Here is a 17,115-nt window from a genome sequence, read left to right on the forward strand (position 1 = left end):
CCCCCACCTCTGCATCTCATGACATCCCAATCTCTCATCATAAAGTGATAGAGGGGGGTAATGAAGGGGGGGGGGGGTGGCCCCCCAAAAATATTCTGCTTAGCCTCCCCCCCTCCAACCAGTAGGGCAGCAGCACCACCACCACTGCCACGCGTGCACGGAAAGGGTTAAGTGAAGAGTTTTTGTGACTTAAGCCCCCCACCCCTCTCTCCCACTCTCCCTCCTCGTGTCCTCCTCCTCCACCGCCCCCACTCCCTCCCTGTGTTACTGTGGGGAGTTGGGGGTGTTGTGGGGGGGGGGTTGTCGGTGGGGAGGTCACGGTGTGAGTAACTCCATCAGAGTGAGCGCCGCAGCTGCCATCAGCACCAACAACACGACAAATGGGAGAATCAATTCTGACAAAACAGCTGATTTACAAATTGACGCGTGGAGGGGGCCGTGGGCGGGGGAGGGTGGGAGGAGGGAAAGGTGGGTTGATGAAATTCACACCTCTTGACTAGCCCCCCCCCCCTACACCACCACCTGGGGGATGCCAGATTTCAAAGTGTACCCAATCGCCATCCTTTACTCTGACCGCGAGCGGCTCATTTACAGAGTGCACTTCAAAAACGGACGATGGAATCACGCGGAGGTCCTCAGCGTTTCACGCTCGGCGTGAAACGCTGAGCTCGGCGTGAAACGCTGAGCTAAAATAATTCTCACGACGTTTCGGCCACAACGCAAGCAACCGTCCTCAGGTGAAGAACAGGTCTGTCGAGAAGACAGTCTGAATGACACGCCCCATGCTTGGAGCGTCTATTTCCCCCTCCAACCCAGCTTAAATAGACGCTCCAAGCCTGGGGTGTGTCATTCAGACTCTGTCTTCTCGACAGACCTGTTCTTTACCTGAGGACGGCTGCTTGCGTTGTGGCCGAAACGTCGTGAGAATTATTTAATTATGTTTTAGTTTTATTATTTTATTATTTCCATTCTACGTGACTTTACCGAAAGAACCAAGAAGATGGTTGTTGTTGTTGTTGTTGTTGTTTTTCGCTGCCGAAAAAAAAGTGACGTCACGCGACGTCGCTTGACCCTGGGCTCGCTTCGCGGGCAGTGCCGGATTATCGTCAGTAGCAAAAGTAGCTACAACATATATGTAGTAGCTACGTCATATGTAGTAGCTACTACATATGAAGTAGCTACTACTACACATGTAGTAGCTACGGGCCCCGCACTTTCAAGGGCCCCGCGCTAAATGCTTTCAAGCTATCAATTCCGGTTCGGTGATTCTGCACTTGCTCTATTACTATAGTACTATACCGCCTTAAACTTTTACGAACGACTGGGTGTTTAAGGTTAGCGATTTGTCGCATGATCTGGCTGTATAACAAATGAAAAAATACAATTACTTTACTGTGCAAGTTAAACATTTATTTGCTTTAATATTCACGTGTTTTTGTTTTAATTTAGGGCCCCTTCATAACATACGCTACAAACCCCGCACTCGCTTAATCCGGCACTGGTAACATAGACACGTTACACACTCCGCCTCCCGCCTTGCCCGAGCAGCTTCAGTTTGGGTGACTCGAGGCGGCTGAACGGGCGCGGCACGGGCTGGAGAGGAGATGGAGCTGATGCGGTACGAGCTGAGTGGACTTTGCCGATGAGCGGTACCAGCGGTGTCAAGATCGGCCTCTGTGGATGAGGAGGCTCGTGAAGGACGCTGCTGCTGATGGGGAGTTGGAGGCAGTCGCCCTCCAGCAACAGCGGATGGAAGAGGAGCGACGCTCACAACAACGAGCGGAGCGTCGGGTGGCTAAAACGCAAGTTGGCTCAGTAGGTATCACAGGTGGTGCATCTGCCAGTCACCTCAGTCACTCAACCCATGGCACCTGGGTTTGTGCCGTGACCTCCTGCCGGCGAGCATTCGACAATTCACGTGGCCTCAAAGTGCACCTAGCCTGGCACGAGCGGCGTGGTGACGTCACCATGACTTCGTGGCGAATGGCAACTATTGTGTATATCTGTATGTGTGCATTCCTGACTCTGCCTATGCATGTTCTATCCACTGCTGGACCCATATCTTTAACCTGCGAGCATTTTCTCATGCACGTGATCGTAATCTACGATTGAAATCATCATCATCATCATCATCCTCAACCTCAACTTCATCATCATCAACCTCATCATTATAACCATCGACCTCGTCATCACCAGCATCATCACCTGTGGAGAAGAGACCGGAGATGGTTAAGCAGCATCTTTATCTTCAAGGCAACCTCAAGTCCTTACTTCCACTCATCATCGAAAACCAACCACGAACCCTCCGACTCCTCTCCCTCATATCGCCCCCCCTCCCACCTTTTCACATCTTTGTCAATCCTTCTGGGGCCAAACGATCATGGTACCCACCACTCGATAATCGGATGTGCGTGTCGTGTACGGCAGCGCTCCCGTGACCCTTGACCCGTTGTCGCCTGGCGTTCGCGTGCGAGGGTGTCACGAACGCATCCTCTTCACCAGGGGGGTCCCCAACCCCCGGGCCGCGAACCGGTAACCGGTCCGTGGCCTGTTAGGAACCGGGCCGCACAGCAGCAGGAGGAGAGAGCGGTGAGTCCGTGCGTGGCCCGCCCCCATTACTCTTTGGTTCTTTCGGTAAAGTTACGTATAAAGATAAAATAATAATTTCGATTTAAAGCTTTCGTCACTGCAGGGATTCATCTTCTTGGTTCTTTCGGTAAAGTCACGTAGAAGGGAAATAATAAAATTATGAAAATAAAACATAATAAAATAATTCTCACGACGTTTCGGCTATAACGCAAGCAGCCGTCCTCGGGTGAAGACCAGGTCTGTCGGGGAGACAGCGTCTGAATGCAGCCGTCCTCACCTGCGTTGTGGCCGAAACGTCGTGAGAATTATTTTATTATGTTTTCTTTTTATTATTTCCCTTCTACGTGACTTTACCGAAAGAACCTGGAAGATAAAATAATAAATTAAATACTAGCATACGACGTTTCGATTGCAACACATGAGCAATCATCATCAGGTATAAATGAAATAGAAACACAAATCTAGTATACTTAGAAATGTAATGTAATACAACAGAGAGTCGGATAACATAACAGCCCCCGTTATTTTATTATTGACCACTTCTCTCCGCGCCTCTCTCCGCACTGCGCGTGCATCTCAGTCACAGTGTTGGTGAGCCCACGAGCTCTAACCCCTAGTAGCCACGATGAGTAAAAAAACAACGTCGCTGGAGAGCTTCTTTAAAAAGGAGAAAAGACCCAATGATGACCCCCCCCCCACCCGCCCAGGTCCGTGAAAAATTTGTCTTCCACGAAACCGGTTCCTGATGCTAAAAATGATGGGGACCGCTGCTCCACACCCGGAACGGAATCCCAACAACTTTAGCTTCGTCAGCTCAGCCCGAGTGGTCGCCCGCTCGCCGCTGGGACGCGAGACCCGTGGCGGGCAACAGAGTGGCCGCTAAACCGCTGCGCCACCGCTCCCCACGTCAAACAAACACCGCCTGAAATCTTGACTTAGAGCTTTCGTGACTGCGGGAATTCGTATTCTTGATAGGTGCATATAACAAAAATAACCAAAACAAAAACGACGACCCAACAATATAAACACCGCCTCCTCCACGCAACGCGCCATGCACGTGCGCGGTGTCGTTCCGCAGAGGGGAGCCACCCTCGTCACGGTGCTCGCTAATGACCGAGAGAGCCCCAGAGGATGCCAGCGACACCCTCCAATCACCGACTCGCCAACATCGTCACCGTGCCGTGGTGAGAAGTCGCGAATCTCAAACCTCCCACGGGTTCCACACCCCCCCCCCGCACACCCCCCCCCCTCCCGCAAACGATCTCAGTGTCCAACAATAATCGTCACCAGCCAATGCTGCACCCCCACGCTACAGCACTGGGAGGTTGGGGGTGGTGGGGGGGAGAAAGAAGAACCGAAGGCTTTGCAGTGAATGGGGAACAGGGAAGGGAGACGGGAGAGGGAAGGGGGGCAGAGAGCGAGAAGGGAATCGGAGGCAAAGGATGAGACAGGAAAGGGAGCAACTGGAGCCAACGGTGCGTGAGAGACGAGGGGAGGGAGGAAGCTGCGTCAGGGGCATCGACGCCGCCGCTGCTGCTGCTGCTGCACGGAGCGGCGTCTGTTTTCACAGTGGGCGGTGACGGGGAGAGGGGAGGGGTTAAGAGTGTGGGGGGGGGGCACACGGAAGGCGCGTGGTTTATGGGAGGCTTGAGCTGATTTGAATCGAGAGATGCATACTCAGACAATTGGCATCTTTTCCACATTGGTCCCTCCACTTTAGAGCAGAGGTCGCAAATGGGTTTTGATTCCTTACCCGTACCCGTACCCGGCCGCAACAGGTTCGCAAACGGGTAACCGTACCCGGCCGGGTACGGATACGGGTTACCCATACCCTACCCGATACCCGGCTGGGTACAGGTAGGGTACGGGTATCGGGTACCCGATTGCAACCTCTGGGATGAAGCCATGTTGCAGGCGCGGGTGGGTTGATTCTAGGAACTTGAATTGTGAGAAGAGTCAAGACGTTGGGAAATGAGTGACAAACGGTGACTCACCAGTGACTCACGGCCTTACCCGTACCCGTACCCGGCCGCACCAGGGTCGCAAACGGGTACCCGTACCCGGCCGGATACGGGTAGCCGGGTATCGGGTAGGGTACGAGTCTCGGGTACCCGATTGCGACCTCTGCTTTAGAGGCCGACCGAAATTCGGTTTCGATTTCTGCGTCGAAAGTTGGCAAATGGCCTCTTTCGGCATGGTTTCGGTTTCGGCCGAAAGTCAATTTTTTACTTTCGGTTTCGGCCGAAACCAGAAATTCAGTTTCGGTCGGCCTCTACTCCACTTTACACATCCCATCAGTCGCGCTGCATTCTGGGAGTGCGTTAGAGCAGTGGGATTGTAGTCCGGCACGAAGCAAAACTTTGGACCGGTTTTCACTTTCAGTGTCTCATCAGCAGTACGGGAGATGTGCGGCGGACACGTTCCGTAAAATGGAAAAATCAAAGAATCAGCAAACTGTTGCCACTGTGGTGAAGCCTAAACCGTCGAACAGATCACCGACGAGTGTGCGCCACCCACGCACACCCTGGCAGTACCGCTGCAATCCATACAGCATCTACTACCGCCTCGGATTAGTTGAGGGGCCTTGACATTGAACTATGACGTCATGTCTACAATCCATACAGCGTCTACTACCGCCTCGGATTGGTTGAGGGGCCTTGAAATTGAACTATGACGTCATCTATACAATCCATACAGCATCTTGGATTGGTTGAGGGGCCTTGACATTGAACTATGACATCATCTCTATAATCCATACAGCGTCTACTACCGCCTTGGATTGGTTGAGGGGCCTTGACATTGAACTATGACGTCATCTATACAATCCATACAGCATCTACTACCGCCCTGGATTGGTTGAGGGGCCTTGACATTGAACTATGACGTCATCTATACAATCCATACAGCATCTACTGCCGCCTTGGATTGGTTGAAGGGCCTTAACATTGAACTATGACGTCATGTCTACAATCCATACAGCATCTACTACGCCTCGGATTGGTTGAACGGCCTTGACATTGAACTATGACGTCATGTCTACAATCCATACAGCATCTACTACCGCCTCGGATTGATTGAACGGCCTTGACATTGAACTATGACGTCATGTCTACAATCCATACAGCATCTACTACCGCCTTGGATTGGTTGAGGGGCCTTGACATTGAACTATGACGTCATCTCTACAATCCATACAGCGTCTACTACCGCCTTGGATTGGTTGAGGGGCCTTGACATTGAACTATGACGTCATGTCTACAATCCATACAGCATCTACTACCGCATCGGATTGGTTGAGGGGCCTTGACATTGAACTATGACGTCATCTATACAATCCATACAGCATCTACTACCGCCTTGGATTGGTTGAGGGGCCTTGACATTGAACTATGACGTCATCGCTGCAATCCATACAGCATCTACTACCGCCTCGGATTGGTTGATGGGTCTTAACATTGAACTATGACGTCATCTCTACAATCCATACAGCGTCTACTACCGCCTTGGATTAGTTGAAAGGCCTTGACATTGAACTATGACGTCATCTCTACAATCCATACAGCGTATACTACCGCCTTGGATTAGTTGAGGGGCCTTGACATTGAAATATGACGTCATGTCTACAATCCATACAGCATCTACTCGCGCCTTGGATTGGATGAAGGACCTTGACATTGAACTATGACGTCATCTCTACAAACTGCTCCATCGTTTTAATGCAAGCAAATTGCTTCCATTAAATTTCGATTTAAAGCTTTCGTGACTGCAGGGATTCATCTTCTTGGTTCTTTCGGTAAAGTCACGTAGAAGGGAAGTAATAAAATAATAAAAATAAAACATAATAAAACAATTCTTCCCTTCTACGTGACTTTACCGAAAGAACCAAGAAGTTGCTTGCATTAGTTATACTTTCGAGGCCCACGCAGCAGGAGCAGCAGCATCACATCGGCATAGCTGTCAACCCATACGGTTGTGGGGCCGTCCATAAATGACGTCACGCACCTAAAGGGGGGGGGGGGGGTCAGATATTTGTAACGATGTGTGACGATGGGGGGAGGTTTGAGAAATGTGACGTCACATCAAAATGCGCAACTTTAAATAAATATAGACAACACGTTTTACTTAATTCAATAGGCTTTTTAAAATAAATGTTTTCTCCTACAACATCAGAGTGCAGCGGCACATTAAATACGCACTACAATGACAATAGCTTAAAGCGATTTGAAGCATGTAAAACAAAATTGGTGGGGGGGGGGGGCAGAGCTTTGTGACGTCATATTTGAGGGGGGAGGGTCTGACTTTTCGTGACGCCGTGTGACGAGGGAGGGGGGGGTCAAAAATCGTCCAAAATCGCGTGACGTCATTTACGGACGGCCCCTTACTTGTGTTCTTGTACAGAGAACTTTAGTTTTCAGGCGTACAGCCGTTACAATACGGCCAATTTGTTTGTGTTTCACCCTTATGATTTCAAGTTCAAAGTTAATTTATTTTCACTTATTAGGTGTAGCCCTGTGAGCCATTCGGCTCTTGAATCGGGTGCAACCGCAACAAACAAAAAACAAAAACATGAACCAAAAACATCTTAAAGTGAATATGTGACTGAGTGCAAACAGAAAATCCAAGAAAAGACAGCAACATATTGCAGAAAAAGCACCGTACACAAAAATGTGCAAACATCCCAATGGGATGCAAGTCAAACAACAACAACAACCACAAGACAACTTAGATTAAGGCCATCAGTCTAACTCTGTACTACAACAAACAAATATGACCAAACAAAAAAACTGATCGAAAATCACCAAAATAAAGCCATAAAAGCAATGAAACAGCAGTGGTCATAGGAACTGTGACCGAAGTTTCACAATAAACGACATAAACAACATGTACCACCAAACTCTGCAGCCACAGCTGGCTGCATGAGTCACTCCACAGCAGCAGCAGCATCAGATGGAGTATCAACATTTTTCAATGCACCTTTAAGATCAGCGCACTAAATCAAAACACAGATGATTTCACTCTGCAGGATGAACGTTGAGATGTATAAGAGCACGGGGTGACCAGTAACCTCAGTAGGGTCTGAATTGGTCTGTAATAAGGTAGGGCATTGATCCGACATCAAAACGGTGAATGCGTTAGCCATACTCGCGCCATTTCAGGTGCTCCGCTCCCGTTTGAATTCACTCTACAAAGCGTGGGACTAAACATCTATCACACATCTGTTGGCGAATGTTACCCGCCGCTCGAGTGAGCGTGCGTGTGTGTGTGTGGGTACGAGTGGGGAGCGGTGGTAAAGTGGTTAGCGCGCTGCACTACGAACCCGGCTACCCAAGTTCGATTCCCGCTCACGGCCAAACACCAGTGACGATTATCTGAGCCGGTTATGGGCCGCCCCTATGTCGCCTCAGCCTCAAATGAGTACCTGGTGTGGTGCGTAAACATCGCCACTGGGGAGACAAAGGCGGCCAGGCGTGGTGCTGGCCACCCACCCCCCTCGTGTGCCGTGACGGCCTTCACAGGTGCCACTCGCTAACAGAACTTGCCCCAACAGTCTGTTACAGGCTATATGGGGGATCTTTGTCTTTGCGTGCGTGAGTCAAGTCGGTGGAGCGGTGGCGCAGTGGTTTGTGCGCTGGGCTACGGCCACTGTCGACCCGAGTTCGATTCCAGCTCATCTGGTGATTATCCGAACCTGTGCTGGACCCTCCCCTAGGTCGACTCAGCCTCCAAAGAGTACCTAGCGCAGTATGCAATAGACATCAGCACTGGGGAGACAAAGGCGGTCGGGTGCTAGCCACACGCGACCTTCGTGTGACGTGTTGACTTGCGCAGGTCGGGCAGCAGCAATTGCCCCGACAGTCAGTTGTGTCCATATTGGGGGATCTTTGTGTGGTTTTCATCTCGTGGTAGGAGAACTTTGCACACACACACACATATATGTTTTAAACCTTTGCCAAGTCAGCCGCGGTATTTGTACGCATGTGCCAGTCCCCGTCTCAGGAATGTGGAATTCCCCCAGTTGGTGCACGTGTGTGGGTGTGTGGGTGTGCGCGTGTTTCTACCCCCGCCACGTGGATCGCTGCAGTACTGCGCGCCCCCTGGATATTCAGACTCAGAATATTCACTTACGGCTGGAGAAATCCGATGAGCTATGAAGCTCTTTTTCACAGACGTCCAGTCGGAGCACGGGGTAAGAATGTCACAACAACGAGCAGTACAAAAACACAATGGTTGTGCAAACACAAACAAATACAACACGAAATCATCCATTCTAGATTTGAAGCTTTCGTGACTGCAAGGATTCATACTCGTGACTTTGCCGAAAAAACCTAAGAGTACGAAATCATCCCCAATCCTACCAGGCAAAGCCCCACTGAGGCATCAACTTATTCTGCAGAAGCAACCTGGCTATCACAAATGATAGCTCAACAAAGTGGCCACATAATTTGTACAAAAATAGCGTCAAAATCATGTAAAATCTCAACTGCGCGTTGCTAAATGTGGAGGGAAGAACCGGAGGGCCTAGAGAGGAAATGCACGGGGAGAGAGAAACACCGCAAACTCCAAATACACAGCAACAGGCGTCAGGGTCGGGATCGAACCCACCACCTCCTGTACACCAGGCGAGGTAGTTAACATCTCCTAGACACCGTGATGATGACGAGAGAGAGAGACACGCAAACTCCAAATATACAGCAGCAGGCGTCAGGGTCGGGATCGAACCTTGGAACTCCTGTACACCAGGCGAGGTAGTTAACATCTCCTAGCCACCGTGATGATGATGAGAAAGAGAGAAACACCGCAAACTCCAAATACACAGCAACAGGCGTCAGGGTCGGGATCGAACCCACCACCTCCTGTACACCAGGCGAGGTAGTTAACATCTCCTAGACACCGTGATGATGACGAGAGAGAGAGACACGCAAACTCCAAATATACAGCAGCAGGCGTCAGGGTCGGGATCGAACCTTGGAACTCCTGTACACCAGGCGAGGTAGTTAACATCTCCTAGCCACCGTGATGATGATGAGAAAGAGAGAAACACCGCAAACTCCAAATACACAGCAACAGGCGTCAGGGTCGGGATCGAACCCACCACCTCCTGTATACCAGGCGAGGTAGTTAACATCTCCTAGCCACCGTGATGATGATGAGAGAGAGAGACACGCAAACTCCAAATATACAGCAGGCGTTAGGGTCGGGGTCGAACCCACGACCTCCTGTATACCAGACGAGGTAGTTAACATCTCCTAGCCACCGTGATGATGAGAGAGAGACACCGCAAACCTCAAATATACAGCAGCAGGCGTCAGGGTCGGGGTCGAACCTTGGACCTCCTAGATACCAAGCGAGGAAGATAACATCTCGCCATCGTGGTGTCCCTTTATTAACGTAGCTCAACGCATTTGCCAATGCAATAGGCGACGTTTCGGGCAAAAGCCCTTCTTCATAGCATGTGAAATAGAGAGACAAAATGGGTAGGAATTGTAGAATATATAATCGTCACCTCGACCTGTTTTCTGGTTGAACGTATGACAGTGAGTGGTGCACAAGCACACACAACAACAGTTCACAACAACAACAATGTGCCGGTAACACTGCCCTCAGTATAAGCATATACTGAGCGACGTTTCACGTAAATGGCCCTTGTTCATAGCAGAATTTCCAACTTTTTCTGCTACGAATGACCATTGCTCATCATCCCTACGGGGGTCGGTAAAATATGTACCACTTTGTGGGGAAGTCAACAGCGGTTGACCAGAAAGAGGGGATTTCTACCGACGCCTCCAATGCTTATTCGAGCATAAAATATTCACTCGCGGTTCGCCAGCATTGGTTAAAGCGAGCCTGACTACTGATGAGTCAGTGAATGTCAAAACCAATCTTTGCCTATAACATCTGGCAGTTTTACCAGTGTAATAAAAGACTTCGTCACACACTGCTGGTCTCCGTTGCTCTTTTATTTAGCTTCCTTCTCGCACCCCGCTGGTCCCGACAGCGGACCAGCGTCTCCTCGCGCGCGCCGTGCACGCGCTCCCTCGTCAGTCCTTCCACTCCCCCACTCCGCACGCCGCTGGCCGACGGTGTGCCGAAGCTCCTCCAGCCACGTGGCTGATGGCGCGGATCCCCTCCGGCCACCCAACGTGGTCCAGCTTCGTGACTCTTTCAACTGACCCGGAGCCCTTCCGGGCTCCCACCTATATCCCCTTTACCACGTGATCCTGTCTCCTCCCCTTCCGGAACGTCAGATCCGGCCTTCCCATAGCGCCCTGCTGGCTCCACCCCCATTCACCTCGCTTCCGATTGGACCCGAGGTGAACGGCGGGCCCTCCCATATTCCCCCATACTGGGCTCCGCCCCCCAATACTCCGGGCCGTATGATTGGGCCAGAGCCCAGCAGCGATCCCCGTTTACGCTCGCATTACACCAGCATTGGCTCAAGCGAGCCTGACTCTACTGATGATACACTGAATGTCAAAACCAGTTCTTGCCTTTAACATCCAGCAGTTTTACCAGCATTGGCTCAAGCGAGCCTGATTTTACTGATGAAACACTGAAAGTCAAAATCACTCCTTGGGGGCCGTCCATAAATGACATCAAGCACCTGGGGGGGGGGGGGTCAGACATTTGAGACGATGTGTGACGAGAGGGGGGGGGGTGAGAAATGTGACATCACATCAAAATGCGCAACTTTAAATACATATATAAACGTCGTGAGAAATTTTTTGATATTTATTTTATTTTATTATTTCCCTTCTACGCGACTTTACCGAAAGAACCAAGAATATAAATATATTATTGTTATAACAATAATGTTTTTAAATTAATTTTCATTATTAACTATTTGATTATTTAAATTTACTAAGGTCACCTTTTATTTATTCCATGAAGGAGCATTTTGCTTCTCCATGGGAGAATGGAGAAGCATACATTTTGAACATTTTCAAAATGATTGTTATTAAAAAAATTATTCTAATGATTGTACCAGGGCTTTTCATTCTGTGGAATGAATATGATTGATATAATCGTACTCTGCATTTAGCTTCGTTCTACTACAAAGTTTCAAGTATTTTTTATAGTTATAATTTTTTTCAATATTTTATAATTATAAGATAATTTCAATACAATATTCTGAACATCTGCAGTTTTAGTTAGACGTTGAATATTTTCAAGTGAATTTTATGCTCAATTTAAGCTTTCCAACGCCTTTTTAATACGTGTTTTCTCCTACAACATCAGAGTGCAGCGCCACATTAAATACGCACTACAATGACAATAGTTTAAAGCGATTTGAAGCATGTTTTATTTTCAAAATAGAAATATGGTTTTGGGGGGGGGGGGGCAGAGCTTTGTGACGTCATATTTGAGGGGGGGGGTCTGACTTTTTGTGATGCCGTGTGACGAGGGGGGGGGGTCAAAAATCGTCCAAAATCGCGTGACGTCATTTATGGACGGCCCCTTGCCTATAACATCTGGCAGTTTGACCACCATTGGTTCATCGCGTAAATTATTTTATTTCTACCCACGTGACTTTACCGAAAGAACCAAAGAGTATGGATTCCTGCAGTCACGAAAGCTCCAAATCAATATTGTAGAGACACGATCACGTGGTCTCTCCGCTGTTGCGCCAGTCACAGTGCTGAGCACTGGGAGAGCCTCCATTGGTCGGTTGGAAGGACACGTGACCGGGAGCGGAGAGCTCAGGTCGGGACACAGCAGGGGGCGTGGTCGAGGGCGGGTCGAGGGGATAAAGGGGGGGGGGCGCCGAGGGGGTAGGGGCCGTCCATAAATGACGTCACGCGATTTTGGACGATTTTTGACCCCCCCCTCGTCACGCGCCGTCTAAAAAAGTCAGACCCGCCCTCAAATATGACGTCACAACGCTCTGCCCCCCAAATAAAACATGCTTCAAATCGCTTTAAACTATTGTCATTGTAGTGCGTATTTAATGTGGCGCTGCACTCTGATGTTGTAGGAGAAAACATTTATTAAAAAGTCTATTTAATAAACTAAAACGTGTTGTCTATATTTATTTAAAGTTGCGCATTTTGATGTGACGTCACATTTCTCACCCCCCCCCTCGTCACACATCGTCACAAATGTCTGACCCCCCCCCCTAGGTGCGTGACGTCATTTATGAACGGCCCCTTAGCTGGAAATAGTGGGTTCTGTAGCGTGTGAGTATTTAATGTGGCGCTGCACTCTGATGTTGTAGGAGAAAACATTTATTATAAAGTCGATTTTATTAAGTAGAACGTGTTGTCTATATTTTTTTTAAGTTGCGCATTTTGATGTGACGTCACATTTCTCACCCCTCCCCCTCGTCACACATCGTCACAAATGTCTGACCCCCCCCCTAGGTGCGTGACGTCATTTATGGACGGCCCCTTAGCTGTCAATCGTGGGTTCTGTAGCGTGTGAGCTACAGACCCGTTCGCTAGCTAACTCACACACACAGTGACCGGTATAGGGCAGCATATCCACACTTGATTATAGAACCCGGTGATCAGTTAGTTGTTTATTAATAAAGAGTTGCCTCCGCTGAACAGGATGTGTGCCTCCGAAATTACACACGCTACACGAGTCTGACGCTGCTGATGATACACTGAATGTCAAAACTAATTCTTGCCTATAACATTTGGCAGTTTTACCAGCATTGGCTCAAGCGAGCCTGACTCTGCTGATGATACACTGAATATCAAAACCACTCCTTGCCTATAACATCTGACAGTTTTACCAGAATTGGCTCAGGCGAACCTGATTTTACTGATGATACACTGAATGTCAAAACCAGTTCTTGCCTATAACATGTGGCAGTTTAACCAACATTGGTTCATGCGAGTCTGACTGCTGATGAGACAGTGAATGTCAGAACCAGCTCTTGCCTATAACATCTGGCAGTTTTACCAGCATTGTTTCAAGCGAGCCTGACTCTACTGATGATACACTGAATGTCAAAACCACTCCTTGCCTATAACATCTGGAAGTTTTACCAGCATTGGTTCATGCGAGCCTGACTCGAGCTTGACAATGGGACACGGAACGTGAAAACACGTCTAGAGTTCTTCTCGTATTGAACCAATGCTGCCTATAACATCTGGAAGTTTTACCAGCATTGGTTCATGCGAGCCTGACTCGAGCTTGACAATGGGACACGGAACGTGAAAACACGTCTAGAGTTCTTCTCGTATTGAACCAATGCTGCGGACATTGTACATTCCCAGAAGGAAGGCCGTGTGGCTGATGGGATGTGTTAAACCAGGCGTGGGGAACGTCCGGCCCGTGGGCCGTACAAGGCCCGCGAAATCATTTGGGTCTGGCCCTGCCAAGGCAACCGCAGGCGGGACTCGAAATTCAATAAATCTAGGAGCAAACCTGGAAAAGCAGCTGCGAGTAGCAACATCGTCAATACCGGCTAACATCACACGCCTCGCCAGAGAGAAGCAGTTCCAGCCATCGCATTAGGGGTGAGTGAATTAAATGTTTGACCAAATATAACGGGCTAATTTTCAAGTTGATAATTTTGTATGGCCCGCGAATGATGTCATAAATATCCAAATGGCCCTTGGCAGAAAAAAGGTTCACCACCCCTGTGTTAAAACAATAGCTTGCGTTGTTTTCTGTGGAGGTGACGGACAGACATTTGTGAATAAGGTTAATTGGCTGTCATACTCTTTGTTTTGTCGGTAGGTGGGAAAGCTGCAGCCCCTAAAGGCCCCCACGCCTTAATCCGACCCCCGGCTGCCCCCCTTGCACGGCTTGACCCTTCGTCCTGTAAGGCCAGAACAATGACCCTTGGGCTACACCCATTTCACACCCTTTTAAAACAGTCTGCCTCAGCAGCGGACCATGCTTTCCCCCCTGATGACGGACGCTTGTGTTGCGCCCGAAACGTCGTCATTTAATTTAGTTGTTTTTATTTAATTTTTTACCCACGTGACTTTACCGAAAAAAACAAAGAGTGTGAGTCCGTGCAGTCACGAAAGCTTCAAATCTAGAATTAATTGGCTGTCATTTGTGGCCAGGTCGCTTCTGAAAAATAAGTTAACTCAGTGGCATTTTACCTGATAAGCTGCAAAGAATATAGTTCAGTGTTATTTGTTTATGTTTAAGTGTTTTGTTTACCATTTTCTATATTTTCTATATAACTCCTATCGTGTTTTTTTTATTGTTGTGGTAACGTTCTGATCCCGTGCCCCTTCTGGACATCTGTCTAAAAGAAAGAGCTTTTTCGCTCATCGGATTCCTTGGAGTATAAATAAATATTCAGATTCTGGCTGCTTGGTCACTTTGATAACAGTGTGCAACAAATTTTTAGTTATTTATTTTTGTTCCTGGGCACTAAGTGTTATTTCCTAATTGCTTGCTTATGTCTCAAAAGTACAGAAAATTGCTATTATTCCCCCACAAACTTTGCTTTTGTGACCAGGATATTGATATTTTGAAATGCACCTATTTTCAATGAGAAAACGTGTGCATTTGTGTCATTCTTTCACGTAAAGTCCTGGTCACAAAAGCAAAGTTTGTGGGGAATAATAGCCATTTTCTGTACTTTTGAGGCATAAACAATAAAAAAAGAACACTTAGTTCCCAGGAACAAACATCGTGTTACATAGTGTAATCCACGACGAATCGATGCCCCAAAATTGAAACAAAAAATCGAACATACCGCGCCCTTCGATTCTATTTTTATCTTTTAAAACAAAAACGATTCACGGGGAATCGAACCTCGGCGCGTTTTTTGTGTTCGGGGACAGTGGTGGGGGGTGGAGAGAGACGTTCGTGGAATCGCCTTCAAAATAACAAAACCCTCGATCCACAGAATCGAAGTTCCGGTGACGTCACCACTTTAGCGGGCGGGAGTGGGTGGGGGTAGTTGGGGGTGGGGGGAAGAGTAGGAGGCGACGCGGCCATGAGCGACTGTGGCGGCGGTGTCGGCAGCGGTGGTGTTGGACTGCGCTTCGGGCAGTCCCCTCGGCCCGGTAAGGGGGGGTCCCCGGGGCTATCGGTTGAAAGCCCCCCCCCCCCAACTCCTCTTTCGGCTACCCCCCCTATCTCTTGCCAGGTCCCTGAGGATTCCTGGGTTGTCCGTGGCCGCGGCGTTTCGAGGACCCCCCCCCCCCCTCAGCGCCGTCCGCACTGGGCCACGCGGAGCCCGCGTCGGCCGCCCGCCCGTCTCCTCCTCCTCTTCTTCCCTTCTCCCAACTTCATCTCACTTCCACTCGGCTGGCGGCGGGGGGAGGTGTTGTGGATTGCGAGTTGTTTTATTCGAGGGCGGAGGATTTGCCACCGCCGTCGTTGGCGTTGCTGTGTTTCGGTCAATACCGTCGGTTGTTTGTTGGGGAGTCGAGGCCTAGTGTCCCGGGTAATCCGCTCGAGCCCCCCCGCCTAGGCTGGATTTCCCGCGGCTCAAGGCTCGTCCTTGCCCGGCGGAGCGAGGCGGTGTAGGGGGGGGTGGGGTTGGAAGGTCCCGAGGGAGATTTTTTTTTTTGGGGAGGGCGAGGTTCTTGCACGGAGAATTCGTGGCATTTGTCGTGAATCCGGTAGCAGCGACAGTAGCAACAGAAGCGGAAACTGCGATGGCATTAGCATCGGCAGTACAATCGGCATCACCCTAATCATCGGCAGCAGCTTAACCCACACCATCGCCAGCGTCGTCATCATCATCATTGGGAGCATTGAGCAGATTTAGAAGCATGATATTCGGCAGCAACGGCAGCATTGTCGTTGTAGTCGGCATCATTCGCAGAAGTAAGGCGATCCAGCGTCATTACAGTACCGACGTCATCACGAAAGTAATCAGAGACATCAACGCACTCATAGATAATCATCTCCATCACGATCAGCGTCATTATTGCTGCCGTCATCATCATGAACACAATCATATCTCCAACATGAATCATCACCGTACTCGTCAAAATCGTGAAGCACCGCCATCATCGTCGTCACAATCATCATTACTATCCTCGCAATTATTATCAACATCACTGGCTTCATCGTCAATCACGATCATCACCCTCAAAACCACCACCTATCTTTCTCATCATTACCCTCACAATCATCATTGCCATCAACGCCTCCATTATGCTCGCAAACTTCACATGCCCGTACTCCCACCATTATCCTCGTTATCATCGCCACCATGATCACAATCACGATCTTCATTACCACCATGGCCACCCACCACCACCGTTATCACAATCTTCACCACCACGATCATTATCACAATCCTCAATCGCCATCATAATCGCTATCTCCATCATCGGCAGAGTTAACGGGAGACCCGGCCGCCTTTGTCACGGTGTGCCAACCCCCGGGCGGGCCGTTTCGCCCCCACCAAACCCCATGGATCTCGAGTTCCCGTGTCCCAAGTGAGACACGGGGAGCGGTCGGGAGGATGTACGCGGCCTCGTCGCAGTAACGTGGACACCGGGGTTTTGTTCATCCAGTCATCTCCGTGCGTGCGTCTTCTCACGGTCGTTCCCAAGTGGCGCCCACCCACAACAGCGAGACGGAGCTTGTAGTGGT

General features: G+C 49.4%; 1 protein-coding gene across 13 annotated transcripts in view; it reads left to right on the top strand.

The window, feature by feature from the left end:
- The first annotated feature begins 15,463 nt into the window (after positions 1-15,463).
- LOC144951434 (uncharacterized) overlaps positions 15,464-17,115 on the top strand; it is a 69,451-nt gene continuing 67,799 nt past the window's right edge. For all 13 annotated transcript variants that reach the window (XM_078881681.1, XM_078881680.1, XM_078881682.1 and 10 more), the window contains exon 1: positions 15,464-15,569. The gene's annotated coding sequence lies outside the window, so the exon portion shown is untranslated. The remainder of the gene's footprint in view (positions 15,570-17,115) is intronic.

This window comes from Lampetra fluviatilis, chromosome 62 (genome assembly GCF_964198595.1).
Source record: "Lampetra fluviatilis chromosome 62, kcLamFluv1.1, whole genome shotgun sequence".
In the NCBI taxonomy this organism is placed as follows: domain Eukaryota; kingdom Metazoa; phylum Chordata; class Hyperoartia; order Petromyzontiformes; family Petromyzontidae; genus Lampetra; species Lampetra fluviatilis.